Genomic DNA, 27,570 nt, shown 5'->3' with positions numbered 1-27,570 from the left:
TGCCAGTTAAAAATCTAAGAAAATTGTCTATGCGCAGTCGATCGACCATAAACAATGAAACTATTCAATATTTATGTAATAGAGCACCAGGAAGACATGGCGTGGTTTACTTCGAAGTCTGTCATTAAATTCCTAACACTTTTCACATTTAAATTCATAAATTTCCGGTGTTAGTGTTTAGTTATTGTCACACACATCACGTTCGACCGATTGCACACACACATTCCTACAGACATACATTTTATTTGCCTAGCGACGGTTCAATTAACTTGGAGGCGAATACTTCGAAACTTATTAATTGACTATTTTGTTTTGTTACTACTTCTAGGTCAGAGTTGAGTAATGCTTATTTACGTAAATTCCTTTGCGTAATTTATTATCTATTGATCACTATTCAAAAATAATAATTTGATATACAACTTTTATTTAACCAGTTCAAAATGATCGCGAAAGCGAATATTTAGGGCTCAAGCCGAGCCGCCGAGGGTTGTGGGTTCGATTCCCACCCAGGGCAGATATTTGTGTGCATGAACATATCTGTTTGCCCTGAGTCTGGTTGTAATTATCTAAATAAGTATGTATTTACAAAAGAAAAATAGTATATGTAGTATATCTGTTGTCTGGTTTCCATAGTACAAGCTTTGTACAAGCTTAATTTGGGAGCAGATGGCCGTGTGTGAATAATGTCCCAGGATATTATTATTATTATTATTATTATTATATGAAATTATTATAAAGTTTAAGTAACAGAGTACGCAATGAGAATATCATTTGCTACACAATAGAGCACACACGATTCCAAATTCAAATTTTAAAAAAGAACAGAGCGTAGGTACGCGGCCACGCGAATTTCAAATATGGAACGCATTCTATTCTGATTTCGTATTCTTAATTCGAATTCAATTATTATTTTCAATTACCGTGGGTTGGTCGTGAGTCGAGTCGTGTACCATTGTCCTAGTTTTTTTATTCAGTGCGAAATAGTTATCTTGTATTTGTGGAAAATATTACATTATAAAGTAATTCATTTTACAATAGAGGTTGGTAACTTTTAAACGGTTTGCCAATTAATGTAAATAAAATTTTAATGTCATTATAAGATAATAGATTTACTAGTTAATGGTATTTCAAGAATCATACAACAATAAAATAAAGTTGTGAAAATGAGACGCAATTAATATTAAAATGTAAATAACAGATTATGGTGAAGCTTTTTTTTAATATTCTTAAGCGGACGTAATATCGTTTGTTTATATTTTCGGTGTTCATAAAGCATTTATATATTTTTGAATAATTAATTATAAATGTTTAGTATTATATAAAAGATTAAATTTAAGAATTTGACCTGTTATTAGTATTGTGTTAAAATTTATAGTAATTAATAATTATATTAATTTTAGATTGAACGATGGAATTTCTTGACATTTTAGATAAAATCATCATTGTGACAATTTGATCTTGTGAAATAGCTATCTTGTTAAGTCTTAGATGTTTTAACTGATGACGTCACAAAGCTTTTCGTCCACATTTTTCATACAACAGACAGTTTTGGTCCATACGAGATTAACGACCTCACTAACCGTTCAAGTCAAATATCGCAACACTCATATTACCGGTTCCTAAAGTGTAATAAACAATTTTTTTTAGTAATCGTTATTATTAGAAAAACACGGTAATATAGATTAACTTTTGAGATTAATTTTAAGTTATTAAGATTTATTTTGTCTGCTGTACGCTTTTGAAGTCTTAACCACAGGATGTAGAAATATTGGTTAGGTTTTTTTTTTTTAATTTTAGAGGTGCTAAAGAGCCATAACTGTATTCCACTGTGCTGCATAAAACATTAATATAATGATTAAATTGTTGTTTTTAAAACAGTTATTTTATTATAAACTAAGATATAACAAATTATGTTGTCTAGTTAAAATGAACGTATTATTTATATTACAAAATGAATCAGCCGTGAATCGAATATGGCTATGTTAGTAAACAGTAGAAAAAATTAATCGGGTTCATTGACACGAGAGTGTTCCCAGACACTCGACTTTTATGAAGAAAACACTTCAAAACGCATATAACTATTTCCATACTTTAATTACATACGCACCCACATTGATACGCACACACACATGTACGGTTAATATAGGGCTGGCGATTGCCACTTGGGATAAAATACCATCACTGCTTAAAAAACTAAAGCTGTCTTAAAAAAAGTCTAAAAGGTACATTTAAATTACTATAATATGGTATTCTGTATATCAAGAAGTCTCGGTATATCCGAGATTAATTTAAAGAAACATTTCAAAAATAAAAATAACTAAAAACACTCAATTATCTTCCACAGATAAAAGAAAAAACATTTTTTTTAAATTTAAGAATTATTATCAATGACGTACTCATACTTTTCCTCGCGGTTCCCCACAAGCCTATTTTTATTAATGTAAGTAGCAGCCCTTACACATGGCTTTTTAAACGAACCCAGTTGTTTAGGCCCGTCGAATGCATTATAATAGGTTACTTTCTTCCCCACAACGTATCTCTTTATTTCAAAGACTTAATTATTATATATTACTCTTAAGATAGTATTAGATTAGAGTACTGTTTATTTATAAAATATGAATATATGGCTGTATACGTTCAGCTGTAGCCTGTAATGATCACTATTTTTTTAAATCTTATCAACTTTGAGAGTTTCTTTCAAGTGCTTTTTGATACAATACTATATTTTAATCTTGTAAAATAACGATTCAAAAGCGCTTTTAAGTGCGCTTTAAAGGATATTTTGATTTCCAAATAGATATAATGGATTAATGACGGTATGTGTATATAAATCTTAGGATTTCAAATTGGTGGACGAAAAACAATAGAAGACAAACACTAAATTAAACGTCCAAACGAGCAAAGTCGCGTTATCTGATCGTATCAAATTAAAAAAAGTAATTAAGCTCTTTGTTCGATTATACTTTTATATATTTTTAAATATTGTTCATTATACATCTTAATCAACTCAACAAAAACTTCGTCTCATTACTCCAAACAATAGTCTACTTGCGAGTAAAAAAAAATATATAAAGTAATTGCTTATTGTATTATCTATGGAAACGTTACAGGCAACACGCGCCACAAACAGGAAAAAGAACTCGTTCGACATTCAAATTGGTAAGGAATTTGAATACGCGATTGTCATTGGTTGACAATCAATCATTATAGGTTTTTGAAACACGAATTCCTTCGCGTTTTGATTCCATCTGTTCAATCTTACGTTACTTATTGGATATACATATTATAATTATTTACGCTTATTAGATGGTAGATAATATCGCGTAGGATTTATTAATGGTTTAACTATTTAATTAACTGACAAAATAAAAAAAACTCCTTGGTATTTTCGAGGCATCGTTGAATTATTATTATATATTGTATTTCTGTTTTTAAGTTTCTTATGTTTTATTGGTAAAATGACTTTTTTTTGTAAATAAAAATAACCTATCCATGTTTTGATCGATTTCAATGGAAGATTTTATTAGAATCTATTTCGTTGTTTTGACATACAAGACTCAATAAATCACAACCAGTATTAGTATTATGTTATAAATTCTCAACGTACACGATTAGAAAACAATTATTATACGGCCTTACTTATAAACGTTGCTTAGCGGCTGTTCAGTTAAACACCGATTTCTCTCTTTCTGTCATTATTAATTTGACATACGTAAGAAGAAGACATAATTGTTTGACTAGTCACCCGCTAAACGTTAGAATTGTCAATATTATTACAACTAACTCAGTGAAAACAAATACGCATAGGAACTATAGGGGGCCCTTATTCGTGTTATTATAAAAAACTTCGAATATATCGAGTGTAAAATCAAATACTTGGTGGAATTAAAAAAAAAAAACTTTTTCTCAATTTCTTAGTATTGACACAAAGATTTGGGAGCAATGCAAACATACGTTGCCTTGTTTACGTTATTACTCGATTACGATAGACAAAAAGGATAATGCGTTTGCCGATATCGTATTAATACATTGTAGTAATGTAGTTGGGTCTAATTTACTCTGTTAAAAAAAAATTGTAAAACACCTTTTACATTGGGTTATTTACATAGATACTAGATATTAACCGTTACTTAATGTACAATATTTTCATATTGAAAAACCTGCGTCACTCTCCGACTTATAAAGTATCTCTATTCAAAAACAACCGCTTCAATCCGTTCCTTCATACATTTTCACATTATTAATATTAAGAAAATATTTTTTTAGAATCATAATTTCAAATCGTACAAACTATACAAAATATGACATAGTTCAAAGTATATTATGAAAATAGTAAAATATAATATTAATCAAATAAAAACATGAAATCACATAAATCACCGAAGATTGCTCAACATTTGTCGGTAAAATAATAACAAAATCACCGACAAGAATGCAAGCACGATAAAATCCGTGAATGTCGGTAATTATGTGTTGTTTCACACAAAACGAGTGCTATTCAAATGGGAATAGATTCGTGGACAAGTTTACATTGCAGTATCATAAATTTCATAATTTCATTAATTCATTTATTTTTAAATACCAATTTAACATTACAAAATATTTATTTTTATAAAAGATATATTATAATATATTTAAATTTAATAATTAAATTTAGAACTTGTAGGTCATGTACATTGCAGGTCGTCACAGATATTCAATGTTTCGTCAATAATGTTGCCATGTTGTACACAGTTGATACCGTTAAACCACAAAAGATCTTATTGCAAACAACTTCTTGCGATTTTTTTCAATGTCTCGTTATAATATAAACTGGTACACAGTTTTACATCAAACCGAAATTTCTAATCGTATTCTGACATAAGAATTTGGAGCGCTGTTTATACCGTAAGCGCCTCGGGCGTTATCGACTTGTAATTTTATAACGCGTATAAAACTACCTACTTACCTAGCTTTTTATGAAGTACCAATGATTGTTATTTAAATAATAGTATAGAAAATTCGATATTACGACGTATTGTAATTGTAACTATTACAGAATTAGTTTTAGTTACATCGCGTACTATACATTCTATTTAGTTCTGAGAAATCGTGTAACATAATTAGTTTGGGGCCTGTCAAGTTATTTATTTCTAAATAACGATTGCTTATATATCTGCGGTCAAGGGCGAACATATGTTAGACTTTGGCCTCTCTGTTACGCTTAAAACCGATTTATTATAGTCCAATTATTTTTTTTTAAATTATAATAGAAAGGTGGTTGAGTAAATATAACATTTCATTTTTAATTTGTCATTGTAATGCTTAATTATTATGTAAATATTTAGTTATAGTTTCTGTAATTTTATTCTGACTATAGTAATATAACAAAACAAATCAACACTAAAATAGAAGAAAAATTTTAAAAAAAATCTGCATTAAATAAGTAAAAAAAAAACGCAAAACGTTTATTCAATAACAATAAATAATTTCAAACTTTGTATTATCAGCTTTTATAAATAAAGATAAATGAATAAACATCGCATTTTAAAATGGCGTTAATCGCTCAATTTGCATTTATTAGTATACGCTGGATTCGTATCGGCTATTTAACTATAAAAGTCATTTGTGATGACTGAATTATTTATTAGTCATATAATGTTTACTATTCATTTTAAACTAAAGACATATATGGATAAACTTTACATGCTTCTTTTTATTATACTCATAAAATAATAAAAAATTTACTTAAAGGTAACTAAGTAACTTAAACTATTTAATTAGTATGAAAAACTTTGTTGAATATATTAAATTATTAGGAATATCTTATAAAGGAATAACGAGAATAAATAGTACTCACCACTCGATAATAAATATAATTCCGAACTGCGTAAAATATAAACATGACGTCATTTTTGAACTATAATTGATTGACTTTTATTAATAACATAAAATAATGTATATCATCAAAAACGATAAATATGGTGTTTGTATGACACACTTTCAAGTATGTTCAATCGGTACGTCAGTAGTATATTCCCATTTTTAACAGTCAAAAAATAGATAATTTTTACTAAAATAAATTTAAATAATAATAATCACCATGTTTATCGGATAAAACTTTATTAAATAACAAAATTAAAACGAAATTTAAGCCATAAAATTCGGAATTCGATTTTCAAAAAAAAAATATAGTAAAAGTATTTAATGAATAATTTAAATCATATTTTCGTTTTGAATTTTTTAACAATGTAATAGTTCAAAAATGTATTTTCACCTTTATTATTTATCTATATTTATTAGCTAATTGATTTATTACTTCGATCGGAATCGTGAAAACAAACACAAAATTTACCTATTTCAAGAATATTGTAACTTGTTATCGTGTTGTGTCTATGTAAATTGTTTGGTAATATTGAATTATTTGTGTAATAAATTGAATTCGACAATATCTTACGGAGATATTTGGCCAGCAAAAATCTATATATTCGAAGTATCCGAGCCGAGGTTCAACACGTGCTGAGTAAGGATAGATAATTATATTTGGAATTTGTTTATTATTAATTTTATTAAGATGTTATTATTATTTATAGATTACGTAGGCGGACGGGCAAATGGACCTCCTAAAGGCACTATACATAGACATTCATTGTAAGAAATATTACCCATCCCTTCCATCGCATAGTGCCACCAACCTTGGGAACTAAGATGTTATATCCTTCCTTCAAACCGTGAACAAAACAATAACAAGTTCAGCTGTTTTGCAGTAGAATATCTGATGAGTGGGTGGTACCTACCCAAGCGAGCTTGCACAAAGCCCTACCTCGAAGTAAAGTCTTCTTACATACTAACACTATATAACCTTAGTTTTTGATGTTTTATAGTAATTAAATGACTACCAAATCGTATCGCGTTTTGCGTTTCCCAAATTGAATTTACATATGACCATGAAATGTTCACAAACTATAGTTCCAAATACAAATGTCTCTATAAAAAAAACCGTATGAAGAAACTACAATCAAATACCACTTACAATAAAACTTTCGAAATTATTTGCATTATACTTACATCGTGACACAAATCGTCCGAGATCATGATTAAGAATAACGTTACATGTCAACAAACAAACAAACTATGTTAAATACATGTGATCGATCCTGACACCGCATGAAATTAATTAACCGATGCAACGTCTTGCGCAAGATTATAGATTAAGAAAAAAACCAGTTCGACAATCCGTCAACTTCTTAGTGACAGATAAGTGATCTATTTACGAAATGCAAAACAATGGGACTGATAAGAAAATGAATCGGTCGCCAATAACCGTTATATTAATTCCTATTTCAAAATTAATATTCATTAACTGCTTTACCTACACATTTTAATGGGGCAGATTAGTTAAATGCTATCTTATTCTTTCGAATGTCGAATCAATGATGACAGAAAGAGAACTCACCGTTTAATCGATCAATTACGTTTGTAAGTAAAATGCATTTTTGTATAGGTTAATATTTTTATATTTAATTAAAAAATATTATAGTCCGAATATTCGGAAATTTTTAGTTTAGATCGTTATCAATTAATAATGTTCCAAAAAGTTTTTTAAATTTATTTACAATTTTATCGACAAATACGACCATGGTACAGATTTTAAATGTATTTTAAATAAACATTTAAAAATTTACTTCGTAAATGCCAAGATTACAAATTTCTGTAATTACTCAATTTAAATTTTTAATTATAAATAAATTGACATATAATAAAAATATAAAGTCGAGCTAATTGCAATCTAAATTCGTAATTTTGTTAGACCTTCGTAGCTTATCACATTTAGATGAAATATAAAATAATTATAAGGATATTAAACATTCAATTCACATTTTTAAATATCGAATGAAACAACAGTGACATAGCATTAGGCTTAATCGTTATTCTATGGCGACCGTATCGTGGTAGCTACTCGCTATGCTGACCGTACCAGTCCGTTATCAGAGTCGTGCATCGGAGTTAGCATTATTTTGAGAAGTAATTATTAATGTTAAGTCGGTTACCGAATTTCAGGTCGTTGCAGCACAGACTCTACCCCCTGCCCGCACCGCCCTACTCCCCCGATCGTCACGCCACAATGAGCTAATGAATAATAGAAAAGTGGCCTGTCCAAGTAGCCGATATTGGTCGCTGATAAATGATGAATGCGTTTCGGTGGAGATTTTTATTTTTGAGTAATTATCGATCTTGTGGCCGGTACTTCATTTAAGGCGAAGCGTCGGGGTATTAAAGAGACGTGTGTGGCTCTGACCGGACGTCTAATCTTTGGTTAAATTTTGAGAATTTCAAAGCTGTATACCTCTAATGGGAGACGTAAATGTTTTCATGCGTACATACGAAAGATAATAACCGGCAGAAAAACCCGAGTAGACGATGATTTCGGTAAAGAATTCAGCGCTCAACGTGCGCGGCCACTTTATTGGGAACTCCGACGTAAATTTGACAAAGGAATTTTATGAACGTATAAATTCGAGATGTCGGTCCGTCATCCGATCGGTACACTTTAATACTTGGCTCAGTTTCGGAGAAACATCAGCTTTTTGCGCTGCCGGAGATCGCAACTCGTTCAATTACAGACAAAATTAATGATTGAACACATTTTATACTTGTTATGTGTATTTCTGTACGCACACACTCACGTATTATAGAGGCAGGATCTCACAATAGGATTACATCGCCATAAATGGATCGGAATAACCAGTTATGACCGCTTATGATTCTCCTATGGGTTGCTTAACATTTTTGTACCTTTTGTTTCGAATAGAACTGTGTTCTTGCATTTTAATTTAGACTTAGGGCGTATGTGTTCTGTATATGCGTCCTGGCCTTACATTCATTTATGTCAATGTGCCCTCGGACTTACGCGTAGAGCGTTTAATGAAGCTATTATTTGAAGTTCGGTCGATAGTTTAACAAAAACGCAAAGCTAATGATATTTATAACTATTTGATCTGTCGTCTAAGCGAAGCAAAAACTAATTCGAATCAAATCAAAATCAAAGCAAAAAATGTATTAATCACGAATCGGACAAACACAATTTGAAAAACCGTCGGCTGTTCATATGGATGTACCGATTTATCATAATCCTTTATATAACAAATATATTCAAAGTTATGTCAGTAATATAAAACCAGTCAGGTAAAAAACACCGAATTCTTAAAACGCGCTTGAGCGGCGCGATCTTAGTTCGAAGCGGGCTGTTATCAATCTTTGTGAAGGTATAAAATTACTTAACGATATTTTACAACCATTTATTCCTCTTTTATGGATTACCAGACCATTAAGAACATCAAACGGAAGCCAAACAAGTGAATATCTAGACGAAATAAATTTTAATAAACCATGTGATTCGATATAAAACAAGGCGTAAAGACCGGAGCCCGGAGCGAACGGGCCGATATTAAAAAAAATTAGGAACAATTCAAAAATCGAATCAAATTTGAATTCTAGTTAGAGAAGGACGCTCGTAGGGTTGATGACCCGTTGAAATGTCAGCATATATCAGTCTCGCTCTCACATTCAGCCCCTGCATATCTTTATCTCATTCTATGAGATGTTGATCTTGATACGTCACATTTTTAATAAACGAACTCCATATGACATGGCGCACGGAAATTCGTTCCAATGATTAATATGGCCGCCGCTTACGTATACAAAACTAATACATTGTTTTTAAACGTTATTAGAAATATTGATAGTTTCATGTCATTGCTCGTGTTTGCGATCGTCCGATAAACGATTGGGAGATAGAAAGTCTGTCGGGTATAGAATTGGACGCATGAGAGAGTAGACAATATGTAGGCAGCGAACGCAAAAAAACAGAATCCGAATATCTATATATCTTGTATGTGTACATGACTATGATATTATTTGTTTCGTTTTTTTTATTGTGTATTTGATAAGCAGTTTGCACGCACCGGCGACTATTAATTAGGACGTCTTTGCGGTTGAAAGACTTTAATAACGTAATAATCTTGTCGCCTTTGGCATTTCGGTATATTGCTCGGATTCTTATTTTAAATTTTGACATTAATAAGTACAGCGGATGGACGGACAAAACAAATGAAAAACGAGCGCGGTGATCCAACAAAAACCCCGTAGATGTGTACTAGACATCACACTGAGCCGCGTTTCATTACAACGGAAATAAAAAAGTTCATATTTGACGTTTAACAAATTGTTCCTTTTTCAAATCGACCAATGAGACTATTGTATTCATTCCTAATGGCATGTTCTATTTTCAAATCTCATTCTCTTTTCAAATCTTGCCCGCCTTTCAGATTCATTCGAATTTGGAATGTGTTGCGTCGGATACGTTTTCCCACACGTCTTTTTTGAGTTGTTTGTCTTTTAAATGAGTTGATTAATTAGATGTTGCGTTAGTGCTGATTGTTGTATACAGTATGACCGAGTCGTACAAGAGTTCAAAGGGATATGGGGAGTCACCATCGTTTCGAAGGCACAGACAGTTCACGTGTACAATCGCGAAGAACAATCGCGAAGCAGCGAAGCGTACAGTTGTACGGCAAAAGTGAAAATGATTTATAGTTAACAAATAAATTGTTGACGTCGCATTTAAGCACGGGTGGGCAGCGAGTGGCTTTAAAAATTTTATCTAAAATATGCATCAGTAAAATCCTCGAAATGGCCAAATGTCGCGTATCTAGTCGAGCGGGAGATATTGCCGAAATGCATAAACATCAAAGGGGTTTTTGTTGAAAAAAGATTTAAAATTTTGAAGGGCGCGTCCCCCGTACTAGGCAAAATGGCGTCCGAGATTATAATAACGATTTTAAAGTCCCCTTCGCTTTTTTATTTTTATATTTTTTTGGAAGGGTTGGGTAAGTGGACGCGGGGTCCGGTTAAAAATTTGACGCTAACACAATTTCTGAAATGGGGTGAAGACTCAGATGTGAAAATTTTGCACAATAAACCGTAAGATCGATGAAACGAATAAAATTCACGAATTTTTTTTTGCAAAATCACTAAATATATGAAAATTAACAATATTAATTTCTTCGACGTAAAAAAAACGAATATAAGATGATAATTTATAAATAAACATCGTAAACATTACAATCTTTATAATATATATTTTAAATTTATTAAAAAAAAACAGACAGATTCGTGAATATAAGCCAGTTAACATAGATTAGTCTTCCACAATGGTCCCATCGAGTCAATTCCAGACGAAATCCCTAGCAATTGTCGAGACGGCTTATCAATGAAAATAAAATAAAAATCAAAAGGAAGCTACCAATTTGCTTGTTTACTGTAGTACGTAGTCAAATTACAATTCTATTTGTCATCGCTTCGAGTTTTATTTACATAATATATGAGTGGCTTAAAACGCAAATACCACAATGTATAAACAAAAAAAAAAAAAACATATAAAGCTGCGAATTTGTATATTATTTGAATATGGAATAATTTTGCATTATCCGTCTTAAAACATAACACGATCTATAATTAAATTCTATTTACAATCATAAGTACATAGCTACTAATCAGAGAGAAATTTCGTGGTAGGGATGGTTTGGGTAGGTTCCACCCACTCATCTTTTATTCTACCTCTTAACAGTAATACTCTGTATTACTATGTTCTGGCTTAAATGGTGATTAAGCCAGTGTAACAACAGACAAGATACATCTTAGAATTGATGGCTGGTATGGTATATAATTGGTACTACTACTGGTACCTAGCTAGAAGGGCTTATACAAAGCCCTATCACCTCATAAACACATAAAGAATACTAATTTAATGTTAATTAAAGCTTATGTGATAACGATTTAAACTTTCTTGATTACTAATCGAATAAGCTTTATACTCATTTAATTTCTGTTTTTATATTTTATAGCTATATAAATCAACAGTTAAATTCATCGTTCTTTTTTTAAACGTAAAAAATTAAATGTTGCCATTATTATTATTTTTAATTTGCCCGCCTGCCGTGTTAATGAAACTTTTTTGTCACTCACAGTTTTTTTTATTTGTCCAAACCATAAGTGAATTTGAAGCAGATCTATCAATTTCAAGAAACCGATTTACATTAAGATCGCGCCATTTTTAGTATTACGTTCTTAGAAAATTTAAATAAATTTATAAATCATTCTTGTCTAAGGCAATTGGTATTTATATTATTTGCTTAAGTAATTTATGTAATAATATATGACAGGTGACATTTTGATATCACGATTCTGAATTTTTAAATCTTATTTTAGACGATGGTATCAATCGATTATGCCGTAAAAACTTATTCATTTAAAAATTTATGTTTAAAATACATATATTGTAACTAGCTAAACATTGCGACCATCTGACGTAAAATATTTAATTTGGTAGAAGGTTTTTGTTCAAGTCCACCTGGGTAAGTACCTCGTCACTTGTACACTACCATCCTGGTGATCATTTACCAACAGGTCCATTTGCCAGTCCGCTTACATATTATAAAAAAGCCGAGATGGCCTAGTGATTAGAACGCGTGAATCTTAACCGAAGCCGTGGGTTCAAACCCGAGCAAGCACCACTGAATTTTCATGTGCTTAATTTGTGAATATAATTCATCTCGTGCTTAACGGTGAAGGAAAACATCGTGAGAAAACATGCATGTGTCTAATTTCAATGAAATTATGCCACATTTGTATTCTACCAACCCGCATTATAGCAGCGTGGTGGAATAAGCTCCAAACCTTCTCCTCAAAAGAGAGAGGAGGCCTTAGCCCAGCAGTGGGACATTAGCAGGCTGTTATTGTTACATATTATAAAAAGCGAGAAGGTTATAAATACACACTGACTGTTCTGTACGGTACCTAAGTCAGTCATAATAACGATGTCCCACCGTCCGATTTATTGTAGCCAACAGATTAGGGCAACTTATATAAATAGTGCACAACTGAACACGAAACAGTTGCACTCAATATTTCCTCACTCTATCACTTAACAAACAGACAACAAAATATGATTGTGATATAAATACACATCAAATGCCTGTTATCGATATAAACGATCAATAGGAAGCGTCAAGTCATATAAAGTTGTATGTTAAGGCACTAGATCCATTGGCCTTTTTGGGCTTCAACCGTTATATTCTATAATAAACTAATTATGGTTAGTTTTAAAATGGCGTTCCTCGAGCATATACACTAATCACTGTATGTATGCATGCATATTGATTGACTTTACATCTTATACTTACTCAATAAAACACTGTCATCGTTTTATTATAATGTTAAGGAAACATTAATAATATATTAATATTAATTTTGTAATGAAAACTAAAAAATATGCTGCAAATCAACATTTCAACATCCGGTTAAACACTGTTTTCGCTCTTGATTCGACATTCGAAAAAAGAATACAGTGCCGTCTAACTCATCGCCCGTTTAATAACGTTTATAAGTAAGGCCATGTATGATGACATTAATGTATAAATAAAAACCTAGAAAACTTTTAAGACATCTAACGTCATAGTTGGAGTTATTAAACGGATATCGTCATAGCGTTCCAATTTCAAATTAAAAAAAGAACAATCGGGAAACGCCAGCACGTCGCGGCGATAACGCAACGGATTCGAAATTTTAAATAGTTCCATATTCAAACGCCGATTTCAAATATGGCTGGCCGATTGTTTCCCGTTTTCGCTGGCAGTTTAGTCCGAGCGATGGTTTTTAATATGCGGGCTACGCAGTTATTGAAGTTTCACAATGGAGCAATATGGCTACTAGTATTACTGGCCGTATAATTGTCACTGCCTTCCTTCGTATTTATAAAAAATATATTTTAATGGGAATTGATTTTTATTTTTACTAATTCGAATTTTGCTTTTATAACAATTGATTTTTTTAGCCATTAATTATGCATTTATATTTTGTTAAATAAATATTTTATATTTTAATAATTTGTAAGTGTGTTTATGTATTTGATACGAGTACTTTTTCGTTTCCAATCTAAATTTACGATCTATTACATTTTGATAATTAATGTGCGCTGACATTTTATATACATTTAAATCTTATAGAAATGTCAGTAGAAATACACACTTGTCATGCGCTTGCGCAATTTAATTAGCATTAACGTTGCATAGCGAAGGTTATTATCAAAACATAATCCTAGAAACGTTGCCGCGGAAACGTCCGAGTGTTTCGGAAAACTGTAATCAGTATTCAGGTGCTGGGTACGATTCCCGCTCACGTATCGGTGAAATTATTCTATACGACATCAAATATGTTATTACGACTTTCTATACCGTTTTCGGCGTATCAAGTGACCATTATCGACCGAAAAATGTATTTTGTTGCTTTTGCATAATCCTATGTTATGGACGGCACTGTTTCATCGCGTACGTTCGTTGAATTGTAATTAATTTAATCTAGGTTAAAGGATAATTCGTGTTAAGGCAACGTGTCTTAAAACCTACGTGTTAGAGACCTAGTAATTATCTAGAAGTCTGTATAGTCAAATAAAAGTCAATTATATGTTTAAAGTTAAAAGAGAATGCGGTCCTTGCGCCGACTTGGTAATATTAATTCATTGTTTAAGTTATTTTTAAACTCAATGTTCTCTTGTTTTATCATCAATTATTAAATACCTGGTATTTTAATTGATGTTTGTTCGGAAACAGTTAAAAAGGCAATAATCGCATTGTTACAAAGTATCTCACGAACCAATCGTCGAATTCGGCCTCAACTTGTTCTGACTTTTTCCTCTCTAAATATGGTATTCATAAAATCCCTCGTCTTTTCGTAGAAAAATACCATCGTATAAAGGAATTCTTAAATAAAATTACGAACAAAATTCAATATTTCGATGCTCGAAAAAAAAAAAAATGGTTTTCGAGACAATCGAGTTTCGAAAATCATATTTTACTCCGTTCGAGAGTTCCATAAATAATGTTAATGCGGTATAAAAGGCGTTTTTCGATGAATTTATACCCGAAAACGAAACGCTAGCGAACGTCCCGGGAAGTGAGTTGTTCATAAATAATTCAGAGCATGCGAAACGAAAAATAAACTTTAAACTTGAAATTTTAACAAACGAAAACATATCTTCACTTATACGGGAACCATACATCTTAACCACTTAGTGTATGGGAATCATTATTTCATCGTTACGTAACAAAAAAAAAATCAAATCGCCTTCGTCCATTTCGTATACAATTATTAATGACAATTAATCTTTGATTTAAAAAAAATTGATACGTTTTTATGAATAGACGGACAATGAGAAAGACATGCAAGTCATTTCATACGAATTATCATCGCTTTGTTTCAACTTTGAATGGACAAAAACACGATTTTTAATATCAATACGTTCGCTATCGATTCTCGATTGTAATAATGAAGCGGATGTTTTATTTGTTTTAATTAAACTCAAGGGATTTTGGCTCTTAATGACATAGCTTGAAGGCGATAATTGCTTGTTAGTTTTAGTAATGGTGTGGATGCGTTGCCCGTTGTAAATGTCGATTGTAATTGTGAACGCATAGATTTGAGTTCTAATTAAGGTGTTAATGGTATACATATCGATGCGTTTATAATAATTACCGAGACGATATTAGGCGCGTTTTGAATGTCAAATAATTACTCGAATGATTACGCAAATCCTACCGTTCGATAAAAAAGTCGTTTTAAATTTTTTTATTCAATTCAAATTTAGAATGCAAAATAAAATCCAATGAGATTTTGTTTACATTAATAAATAATTAATATTCGAAATTTAATTAAAATTATACATTTGATAAAGATAGAAATATAAAATAATCGTTTCAATTGGATTATTTTTAATGGAATGGCAGTTGAAATTCGAAAAATATAGAACAATAATTTAAAATTTGTTTTATTTTATCAGTCAATTAAATATAAAAGTTCGAAATTTGAATACTAAATATTGCAACGAAACATTTCATCAATTAAGCGAAATCCTGTCCCGGTCTTTTTTAATCCGAAAAATATATTCATTCGCGTCAAACTATAACCCTTTGTGACTCAGCCGTAAATACAAAAGTTTATAGCATACGAGTACATAAGTGTTGCATGTGTGAGTGTTATCCCTCAGCAACGAGATTACGAAGGGGTGAGTCCAGTTCCATCATCAATTATTTCTGAATGCGCTCAGCTTTCCAATTTTTTTAAATAAACTCAAGGGTAGGGGGACACTAATAAAATCACATATGTGTATCCGTTATGGACGCGTTTTAAAATATTTCAGAATATCCTAAAAAGTGTTTTGTATAAAAAAAAGCAAAGCTACAGTTATTTTATCAATTAAAAAATGTTAAAAACTCACTTGAACATTTAAACTGATTAAAACATATTTAGCAAATATATATAGCAATTACCTCTTATTTACAAAAGCTAAATAGAATATTATATAAACAACTGTTTACTATTAATATATATGTATATAGTATATGCTTTTTAATTTCTACCCAATGTGGATTAATTATTTTGCATACGACAATGTAAGTTTAAAAATGTTCAACCAAAAGTTTAAAAAAATCTTTATCTGCTGAAGGTTACTACTATTAAATTATATATAATAATGCTAAACAATGAATTTAAAGTTCGTATTAAATAACAATTTATTTAATATTTAAAAAGATAAACCGCAAATTTTCAATGTTTGGTTAAATTTAGGCTTAATATAATTTCCGAACTGGTAACTTTTTTTCTTTGTTAGCAACTGTAATGCATAATATTAACTAAACATTTTGACTTTAGCATCACCTTTATCAAAACTTATAATACAAAATTATTTATTAGAACATTTTTCCAATTAGGATGTAATCACTCACTTCGCGGAAAAGTTCGTGACAATTCAGCCGTTTCCGTTGCTCCTTTTGTGTAAATTTCTAAACACGATTAGGATAGTTACCTGGAAATAAGAAACACATAATTAAATTAATGCTTTTATATTCGCCACATTTATATTTTTGGAGAAATTATTATATAAAAAAAAAACAGTAATGTAATTTTTTTATTATTTAAAGTAATAATACAGCATTTCCTTATTCGTTGATTTCTCATTTATAACCAATAGGTATCGATTCCAAATTTAAAATCTGATACATAACAGCAGCTACAATTCCAATACAAAGGAATGGAACGAGCATGACGGTTCAAATATTTTTGAAAATGGAATATTAAGTGAAGCTATTATACGATCGAATGATTACAATTGCTTTTTGAAAGATGGCAGACACGTTACCCCTGTTATTAAATTCGTTCTTTTTTTAATATTCGAAATATAAATTATTTGTGATTAGAAGATCTTAAGATTCGTACTAAGAATAAAACTATATTTCGTTTCGAATGACATTTATTAAGGAGAACAAAAAATTGAATAATTTTAACATAATTTTAATATAATATTTTGTCATATAATGTTACTATTAATTTAATACTAACTTATTGTGTTCTAATTTCTAAATATATAATAACTATAAATATATATAAAATCGATGATTTTGTGTTCAAACCCAGGCAAGCACTAGTAAATTTTCATGTGCTATATATATTTCACCCCGCGCTCGGCGGTATAGGAAATAATCGTGACCTGAGTGAGTCTCACTGAAGAACATAGGAACTAAATTTTTACCTTACTTATGTCTGTAATTACCTGTATATGAAATAATATATAAAATAGTCCCGATTATTCTACCGGGACCTACCTTAACCAGGTAGGTTGCCGTCTTTACAACAACGGAACATTCAATATTTATATGATAAAACACGAACTATGTTACTAAAGTATTTAATATAAGAATATTATATGTCAGTAATAGGTGTCATAAGAAGTCCCCATTTGTAATGGGGGCAACGACTTGCGTATGCGCTGCGTGTGCTGTGCGTCAAGTGACCCCTTAATGCGACTTATTGGTTACTCATAAGTGCACGACTTGTTAGAATAAAGGTGGAATCTCCGTTCGATATAGCGCGATATAGCGCTATTACATGCTATGATTCTCTTCTATAAAACACTGCTCACTCGATTATAATTAATTTGTGGTTAATTTATTTCGAGTATATTAGGATTATTGTATGTTAAAATAACGAATCTTAGATTTTATTAGATGATGCATTATTTAGACAATGTTACTGGAAGTTATTAAAATAAATACGTAAATGTCAAGGTTTTATATTTTTGCAGAATCGATATTGTTAATTTTTATTATTGAAACAAGTGAGATGCACCTCATAGGGCATAGCGCTACTCGAAGCTATAATTCGGTGGACAGTTTGCATTACATAACGTACATCGTGTATTTGGACACTGCGCTTTATTATTCCCAACTGGAACGAACTCCTAAGCTCTGCTCACTCTCATTGGTTCCTCATAAGGGCTCATTGTGATACGACGGACGCAATAAACACCAAATTGCCAGTTAATCGAGCGAGTATAAAGTTTTATCATACAGTCTCTTATTAATGTCAATAAATTTTAAATTATAACGCATAATAACCGAGCTCTCGATGAACGAGCAATACGTCTTTATCATAGATGTGAAAACGGTGTTATTGAGATTGTCCATAGAGATCCACCCACGCTCAAAATAAAAACAGATCGCGGAGAGTTCCACAAAACATCATTAAATTCAATATTTCGTTTAAAAAGCACTCCACATATCTCGGTCATTAATCACTAAAACTGCCGACCTTCAAGGAGAACATCGGAATAAAATCGGCAATCGAAATAAAGCACTTAAAGCGAAACGTCATTATCGCACAACATAAATAAAAAATAAAAACGCGGGAATCGAACGCAAAAATTGAATATCGAAGTCGATTTAAAACAGAATACGAATTTTAAAAATACGAGCACAGTCGAGCGGCATTAATTAAAAATTCTCGGTAGAATATTCAAAAATAGAATTCGCATTCGAACGCTCCTTGTACGGACTTGAAGTTTGAATTTGGAAGCAACAAAAGAAGGAGAGCGCGGGAGCAACCCTTTTAGCGCTGATAATCTGTTCCCCGGCCGTGTTGTGTTGTGCTTTATTTTTTATCTGTTGTCACTTTTTTGTCTGAACCGAGATTGTACACAACATTCTTTACTTCGAAACGAAGCTTTTTAAACTCGCCTCGAGACTTATTCCTTTTTTGTTCTCTTTAATAACGAGTCCTCGACCGATTTAATTGATGAATGATCGCGAGTTGTATGTGAATAGCTTTGGAGGTCAAAATGTTGTTTGACGTTTGTGAATATATCGCAATTGAATCTACTTTCTTGAATAGTAATTAGTTTGATAAATATTGAAATTTGTAACTATTAATTATTTGGGAAAATTCCACATAAATAAGCAAAAAGTATATACAAAATGAATGATTAATCAAGTTAAGTTGTTTTTTTTTACCTGTAATCGTCGACTCGCAAAACACGTAAGATAAAATTCGATCGAACACAGTACACTACAAATTGTAAGTAATTTTTGAAATGTGAAAAAAAACGTTCCGGCACAAAGAGTCTGGTCGCCGTGAATTGTTGAAATATAAAAATTTAAAAATAGAACTCAATCCTTCCGCCCTCGGTCGGGCGGTTAGTGCTTTACATGAAATATTATTTTATGGAATCAACATCTGCGGCCGAGGCGATGTGTGCGTGCGATGTATGAGGGGTTTATGTACACAAGTGAAATTACTTAAAAGTAAAACACTTTCAAGTGGATGGGAACATTTCAAACTCTGTTTTCACTCATGTTAATTTTAGATTTGAGTGCTCTTTCATTATAAAATATATTTGGTTCACTCGTAATGTTTCATTATATTTTTACCTATATTTTTTTTTCTTGAAAACCATAATAGATTTTTCCATTACAACTAAATTAATTATAATTACTTTATTTTATTGGAATACATTTTTAATTAGGATAGAAACACAGTATGATATTAATTTACTTACTAAATGGAAACAGGAAATACGTTGTACTATAAAAAATAAATAATTAAACGAATTAATTAAAAGCTAGTTCCTTACCGCATAACACATTCCGTTTTACAATCCGTTCAAGTCGTCAAATCACTCGTCGCGGGTTCATTTTTGTGGAATTGGAACGTAAAACGAAACCCTACCATTTTTTAAATTGCGTTCGTCATGCTGCTCCCTAGCTTTTCTATACAAAGAGTTATCAATGTAACTGGACACAAAGAAATTTGAATTTGGAATTTTTAAAAACCTCTTATGGATGTGTGAATAGTTTTTTCTTAAATTATTACCTATCGGGGTTTGTTAAGCACATTTGTTGTCAATGTTTTCATTATACAAATAGTAGGTACTTATTTTATTTATTAAAATTTTATAGTATTATTTTCTTTTATTATTATAATTTTACGAAATGAAAGAGAGAGAGACCTTTTGAGAGAAAAAGCTATCATCGATATTCTCATTCTCATTCTCAATCATTCCACGCTGTAAAGCGCTTTATTGCTTAAATCCCGAAACTATTGTGGGATACGCTCAGCTGTGTTAGTTTTCGGATTATGTGTTTTTGTCTAACCCCGTTTTTTAATTTTAACTCTTTTGACTATTTTAATATTTCTGGAACAATTTTTAGTTTAGGGTGAGGGAGTGGGTGTTTTTTGGTATAAAGGGTTCTTTGACTCAACATGCGGGCGGCGATAATTTTATTTTTTAAATTGTTTGAAACGTGCGCCTACATTGAACGAGTTAGATTTAGTTATGTTTTATCTCATCCTTTTATAGTTTTGAATTGGTTTTTATGTCGAAATAAATAGCCTGAGATGGAACGCGATTGTTGTAATTTTATTTAATACAACAATAACGATGATGGAACGAAAAACATACGAATGAAAATTAATATTTATTCGTTATAATGTATTTTATTTAGATTACTAAGTGTGAATTCACTAGAAACAAGGTTCTCTTGCGAAGGCCGCAGAGAATCATAGCGGTGAGGGTGATACGCGGATATCGTACGGTGTCGTGGACGGCGGCAACACTTCTCGCGGGCGATCCGCCTTAGGAGCTCCAGGCGGAGGTGCTTGCGGAAGTGTACCGGTTCCGGGCGGAAGTGAGGTCGCATGGCGACCGTCCAGGGTTGGAGGAGGTGCTGCGAATCAGGACTCTCGCCCAGCAAGCCCTGATTCGTAGGTGGGAGGAGGATCTGAGGTCCCCATCAGCAGGCCTGGCGATAGTGGAGGCCATCCGTCCCCACTTGAGTCGCTGGGTAACGAGAAAAGGCGGCACACTGATCTTCAGACTGACTCAGGTGCTTACTGGACATAGGTGCTTCGGTATGTACCTGCACGGAATAGTCAGGCGGGAGGTAACGCCCTCCTGCCACGAGTGTGATGCGCCTACGGACACGGCATGCCACACTCTGATGGAGTGTGCCGCTTGGGGGCCTTAGCGCCTTTCCCTGACGACTTTAATCGGCGGAGACCTTTCGCTGCCGAGCGTGATAAATGCCATGCTTGGTAGCGAAGGTGCTGGATGGAGATGGTCTCCTTCTGCGAACATGTCATGTCACAGAAGGAGGCCGCGGAGCGGGAGCGCGAGGAGAGTGCCTCCGCTGACCCGTTTCGCCGAAGAAGACCAGGGAGAAGACGTCGGCGCTATGCGCATCTTCTCCTCCCGCCGTGAGTGTCGCCGGGGCTAGGGGGTCTCTGTACCCCGAGAACCCCCTAGGATTTGGAGGCCCGCAGAAGCGGGCCAACCGTCGGGACGGCACGGTAGTATGCGCAAGCGATCCCGTGACGTCCCCCGACAAGACGGAGTGGGTACTGGTTTTTTAGTGGGTATTCCGGCGGGATGTGGGAGTCCCACATACCCCCCCAGCTCATGTGGGGGAAACACATAAATGTGTTTTTCCAGCGAGAAAAAAAATAAATAAAAAGTGTGAATTCACTAAATTACTATCATAAAATACGCCGCTAATTAATGCAATTTATGTTTCAACAATTCGCGTTCTTATTTAAATTAACAATAAAAAGTAACGTAAAAGTAACAATTAATTTATAAATAATTATGTTCCATTTTTAAATTTTGAAAATATGAAATTTATATTTTCATTCCACTATTCTAAATTTTAATTTGAAAATTTAATATAAAAAATACTATCATTAAATAAACATTCCAAATTCAATTTAAGAAAATATTCAAAATCTATAATATAACTCACAATTCATAAACAAAACGACACAAACGCCGAACGTTAAACGCTAAACTTTATACTAATTTATAACGATTACGAACCAAAAACCGAATCATTAACGATTAATCAAAATGGCTGTCAACATGACGTTTACAAAAAATGCTCACAATTAAAATCGTATAAAAACTTTATGGATAAAAAGGAAGGTATCTTTCGTGGAAAAAAAGGCCAGGGTGAATGTCCTAAGGGATCAAGGGAAGAACGTTACTTCGATTAAATTGTTTAGAGTGTTATACAACGCTGGCTAAACATAGGATACATGCTGATATCTTATAAGGTTTCTCTTGTTAATTCGTCAATGTATAACGAAATGTAGAGACAGCTGGAATGTCATATTACAGGATGTGGACTCAGAGTCTCTCTTTATGATCATAATAGTATAAGAGATGGGTGTGGAAAATCAATTGTTTATTGATAATATTTAATATATGCTTTGGTTTTTTTATATTGTATATTAATACATCTGTTCGTTATAATATTATTTTAAGAAATATAAAATTCACTTTTATTTATCTTATAATACTAAATGAATTTATCGTTTACAATTCTAACGATTTGGCTTCATTTTTTTATTTAGATAAGGTTTTGCTTTTTAAGTTTATCTATATGACAGGTACTTATCTTAAAAGGATAAATCGTTTTTTAAATAATATAACCGGCTACAAATGACATATATAAATAAATAGATAGAAAGGCAAAGGCAAATAATATTTGATTGTTCTCAAATCAAAAACAATAATTATTATTATTATTATGGGACATTATTCACACACGGCCATCTGATCCCAAATTAAGCTTGTACAAAGCTTGTGCTATGGAAACCAGACAACAGACATGTTCATGCACACAAATTTCTGTCCTGGGTGGGAATCGAATCCACAACCTTCGGCGTGAAAGGCACGTATCTACCAACCACGCCAACCGGCCTGTCATATATATATATAATAAAATAAAATGAATTATTTTAAATATAGAACGCTAAACATGTATTAGATAATTTAAAAAAGATAACGGAAAATATAAATACATTACTGGTCATCTCTTAAACTAAAACAATATTACGTATTAGATCGTTAATAAAAAAGTTGAGAAAACCGTTCGGTTGCGGCGGTGCATTCGAATATATGCATTAACACGTTTGATTTTAAGGTCATTGTTGCATTACAAATTGAATGATTGTTTTTCAAGTGAGTTTTTCATAAAATACCAAGTAACTTGATTGAAATGGTATAATATTTATGCTTCGCCTTCTTTTTATCTCGTTTCATAAAATGAGATGAGATTTTCATCTTTAACGAAATGTTTACTTGAACCAGATGTTTATTGAAATAATATATCCGTTTCTTTTTATCATGAAGATACTTTGTTAGTTAAAATTAAATGCAGATTCTACACTGGGCGGTGGGACTTTGTGCGAGGATAGACTCATCAGATATTCTACCACCAAACAGCGCTAAACTGAGTTGTTGTGTTCCGGTTTGAAAGGTTAGAGTCCTCGTGGAACTATTTTCCATATAAAAAGTCGAATTTGCTTTTCATTTGCAATTCATATAATAAACACACAAGCTGTAATTTTTTAATTTTTATCGGCTTTATTATATAGATGGTTTTATTAAAATCAATTAAAAAAATGATTGAAAACATGAAATCCTTATATTTTAGCTACATTAATGATAGTAATAATATAATATGTGTGTCTGTTCATTTCATAGTAGTGACTTTGTATGAGCAGTAGTCAATTTATGACTGTCATAAACTTTATAATGGCGTTGTCAATAAACACTGGAGTTTAGTTTAATATTGCTGATAAAAATCGTTTTGAAATCTCGATCTATACAATTGTTAATATATTTATTGTTTGTTAGTATCATTTTCTATTTCTGAACTAAGAAATGCGTATGAAATGTATTATATGTGTACATAAATTTTAAATTGCTACGTAGAATGTTAACATTACATTTAAAATATCCATTCTATATTCAAATATAATAATTCGATTAAATATTTAAATAATATATTAATTTACATTTAGAATTTTTGCCGTCACGTTCCATTTTCGAATCATTTTGAAATTAATTGTGTAAAAAATATTTATTTCAATAATAACAAAATAAAAATACATTCGTTTTGAATTTGACGTAACAAAATACGAAATCGAATGTAACGCGAACGTCCCGCGCAAGAACAACACAACATAACAGCCCGTAAATAGCGGGACGTTTGAGCGTGTGACGTCGATTGCGACAATTGTCACGTTGATGTGCAACACGACTTTATTTCGATCTAAACTTTCTTTACTACATTTAAATTACATTCAATTATATTTATTACATTTCAAATTAATAATTATAATAATAAAATAACTTTATTCACAAAAAAGAAACAAAGACAAAATTAAGGTACAAAATCATAAAAAAGAGTTAACAATATGATATTTGATAATTAGGTGAAAAGCTCGTAGGCCCAGCTAGGCCGCTTTTCAGTCTACGCCTTGTACATATGCTGCTAACACAAACGTTACATTCAGTGCAGTAAAAGGTAAATTATTACATTTTTTATTTATCTTTTAATTACTTTTAGAGAATCGTATGTTGCTACGTTATAAAATACAATTTTTGATTTATTGAATAATGAATAACAAAATTTTCAACTTTAGTTACTTAAAGAAACTTAAAGAAGAAAGAATTGTATTTAATTCACGATATCTCATCAACTCAATTGAAGTTGTCAGTTTGGTTTTTCATAATCTTCGCTAGTTTTCTCAACACGATAAAGTAATGAATACAAGGAATGAATACAATAGCTCACGATATAAATACAACTTTACAAACAAGTATTTATACAGACATTCTCTCAAGCAATTTACTCTTACAATATTAATATGAAAACACATTTATGATCTAGTGTCTGGAGTCTGGACTAACATTCCTCGTTTTGTTCTAGATCTGCGCAGACGCATAAATAACAACAATATTTCGTCGAGACTTAGAATAGTATAATATTAATTAACCTGAGCGTGTCGCGTATTTCATACGAACCGAGGTTTCTGTTCGTTTACGTGCGCGTGCGCACCTGTTCCGCACTCTATTATGTGTTAAGTTTATTGTTTTACATCGTTATTGTTTATATGTTTATGATTTATTTTAAAACATGAAAGCACTTTTGTTTAAATATGTAGATGTTTAGCATTGACTTGTATTACTGTGATATTTAATACAATGGCAACATTGTATTAATATAATAAAATATAGTATAGATAAATAAGATCTATTTGATTCATTGTTAAAAAATAAAAATCGTATATTAAAAAAAAATGTATTATTTAACAAAGGGATAATTTTTAACTTACAAGGAAATCATAAGCAGCTTAACAAAGAGAGACTCATTAATTTTCAAAAACACAGTCGTGCCGTGCGTTATTACGAACGGATCAATAAATTACAATCATTTGCATATCATCGCTACATGTAACTTTTGCATGCATGTACCTACATGTGCGTGTACGATAAACCATGCGTACGCGATAATAGACTACGCGGAAAGCGAAACGATAAATCTGCGCGCATTTTTCGCAAACGCATAAAATCTGAACGCACTGTAATTGAAATTAAAAACATCAACGAAATATACCCGTCTCTTTTTACCGCGATACGTTTCTCCCTTTCGTGCGGTGCACGCGCCGGTGACACGATTTATTATAAACACCGTATATAATTTTTGTTAATATTAGAATATCAGCTCTATTGATATATGTTACAGTTCATTTTCAATAGAGCATCAATGTTGAATTAAGTCTTTTGTTTAACCAATGACACTATTGTATTCGCGACGGCGCTCGGATAGCTGTCCGTCCCGCTCGCTCGCGATAGCTCCGTCCCGCTCGGGCACATGTCAATGCAGTTTATTGTCGACGTTAATGGTACTGATTACAAATGTAAATTTTCAGTTCGCGTCGGCGTTGGTCGGCTTTTTTCTCTTGTCTCTTTATGGTATTAAATTGTAGCACAATTATTAATAACTTGTGATGATATTTTTAATTTTTTTACAAACGTCCATAACTAGTTATGAAATGTTAATTTTTTGCAATGACTTATGTTTATATGAATTTCATATTTAACTTTTTATCAAAGATATTTCTGTACTGTTCGTTAAATAAACCTCATTTATTTATAACTTCGGTGCGTAATTAAATAATTTACTTATATCGCCGGGATTACCTTTAAAGATTTATTATCAAAATATAATATCAGATGGAACACTATTGGATCGAACCTACATAATTTTGGCTGCACTTCTGATCACATCAACCACAATTAAACATTATAAATCACTGTAAAAAGAATCAAAAATACAACGTACTTATCTATTCGAAACAGTGTACTTTATTTATAATGTCCAATCCAAGTTGGTATATCCATTCGTCGATTTAATAACGAGTCGTTAAGTGTTGGGGTCGTATCGGGGTTCTTTATTAACTGGACAGTACTACGACTGTTTCCCAACCGAATGCCGCGTGCGAATCGTTCTCTTGCCAATTTTCAGAAAGACAGAACTAAAATAATTGCATAGGCGCCCTATTTCGAGACGAGACTAGTGTTTAGTTGGGCTATTCTAGCTATTATTCGGTCGATGTAATGTTAGTTTAGACGTACGGGTGAAAATGTTAGGTGAAAAACGATTGCAATGTATCATAGTTCTATCTATAAAAAATACCGGTCCAAATTTCAAATCGCAATTTAACGATATATGTATTTATTATATACATCCATATTGAATTTAAACAATTATAAACAAATATTAAGTAAAATCATAACCGTAATTAATTATCTAAACAATAAATAATTTTATATTTTTTTATTATTGAGCGCCAGAAGTACGTGTTCTAATTTCAAACAAATCCCTCTGAAATCTATCCTTAGAATAATTACGAGTGATGAATACGTTTGATATTATGTGCTCGGGTATATTTGTAATACATTCGTCTATTTCGCGTCTCGACGTGTCACGTGACATGGCCATCGATCGAAATTATGTCACATGGAATTAAAAAAATATTTGTTAAAAAAAATTATGTAATAATAACAATGTTGTAAAATAATTTTGAAACAATATTTTGTAGGCATCCATCAACTTTAATACTAAAATAAGAATTACTTTAATTTTTACTTTGATACAAATAAATCGAAAACGAAAATCAAGTTTGTGCATTTAATAATTCAAATTTGGAACAAAGTGTTCTTATTCCCGCTTTATTTTTAAATTTGATTAATCGTATATAATACGATTTTTTTAATAATTTGGGATAGGCAATACGCGGAGGTGGCTTCGAATTTGGCATTGGCGACATATTGCTTGGCACAGATACAATATATTA

General features: G+C 31.7%; 1 protein-coding gene across 9 annotated transcripts in view; it reads right to left on the bottom strand.

Annotated features, from left to right (window-relative positions):
• Positions 1 to 27,570, bottom strand: part of LOC126777819 (zinc finger protein castor homolog 1-like) — a 92,891-nt gene that overhangs the window by 49,591 nt on the left and 15,730 nt on the right. Inside the window, exon 1 of one of the 9 annotated variants that reach the window (XM_050500994.1) lies at positions 16,821 to 16,874. The exons of the other annotated variants lie outside the window; for them this stretch is intronic. The gene's annotated coding sequence lies outside the window, so the exon portion shown is untranslated. Of the gene's footprint in view, positions 1 to 16,820; positions 16,875 to 27,570 lie in introns of those variants that run through there. 9 annotated transcript variants of the gene reach the window in all.

The sequence above is a fragment of the Nymphalis io genome, chromosome 24 (genome assembly GCF_905147045.1).
Source record: "Nymphalis io chromosome 24, ilAglIoxx1.1, whole genome shotgun sequence".
Lineage (NCBI taxonomy): Eukaryota > Metazoa > Arthropoda > Insecta > Lepidoptera > Nymphalidae > Nymphalis > Nymphalis io.
This window is presented reverse-complemented; position numbering and strand designations above follow the sequence as displayed.